Source organism: Cynoglossus semilaevis, chromosome 10 (assembly GCF_000523025.1).
Source record: "Cynoglossus semilaevis isolate Cse_v1.0 chromosome 10, Cse_v1.0, whole genome shotgun sequence".
NCBI lineage: Eukaryota > Metazoa > Chordata > Actinopteri > Pleuronectiformes > Cynoglossidae > Cynoglossus > Cynoglossus semilaevis.
The window spans coordinates 14,191,175-14,191,719 of NC_024316.1; the positions used below are offsets into that span (position 1 = coordinate 14,191,175).

Below are 545 nucleotides of genomic sequence, written 5' to 3' on the forward strand. Positions count from 1 at the left end.
ATTTTGTTTTTTCTCTTTGGAAACACGTTCTTTAACGTCACTAAATCACTGAGGTTTGAACCTTGGGAAAAAATATATATCACCAAATATATCTGTCGGAGGGCCAGACTTTTTCTGGGGAGACACCTTTGAGGTCGGACACTCAAAAAAAACAATTATAGTATTCTTTAACGTTATTATTTGCGGGGCCGGATTGTGAACAGTTCAGTGGGCCAGATTTGGCACGCGAGCCGCCAGTTGATGATCATAATAACATGCTATTATACAACAAGAGGCTTATGCTAATGTATCAGAGGAAGAATTTCCAGTTAGAATCCTGATTGGCTTCAACTTAATGCTAATGGCTGCAAAATTGATGCTAAAAGTAGGAGGTGAAAATCAGTAGTTAATTAGTAATTATCTGGATACTGAAAAGACCATTAAAAATGATGTCTGTAATTATACATTTAATGTTCTTGTAACAGTTCAACATCTGGGCTGTGAACTGCTAAAAGCACAATCATCAGCTTTGATTCAAAGTTGTCCTCAAACGCGTCTGTGTCATG

General features: G+C 37.2%; 1 protein-coding gene across 1 annotated transcript in view; it reads right to left on the reverse strand.

Moving 5' to 3' along the window:
• srms (src-related kinase lacking C-terminal regulatory tyrosine and N-terminal myristylation sites) overlaps positions 1-545 on the reverse strand; it is a 17,606-nt gene that overhangs the window by 10,506 nt on the left and 6,555 nt on the right. The gene's annotated exons all lie outside the window — the stretch shown is intronic.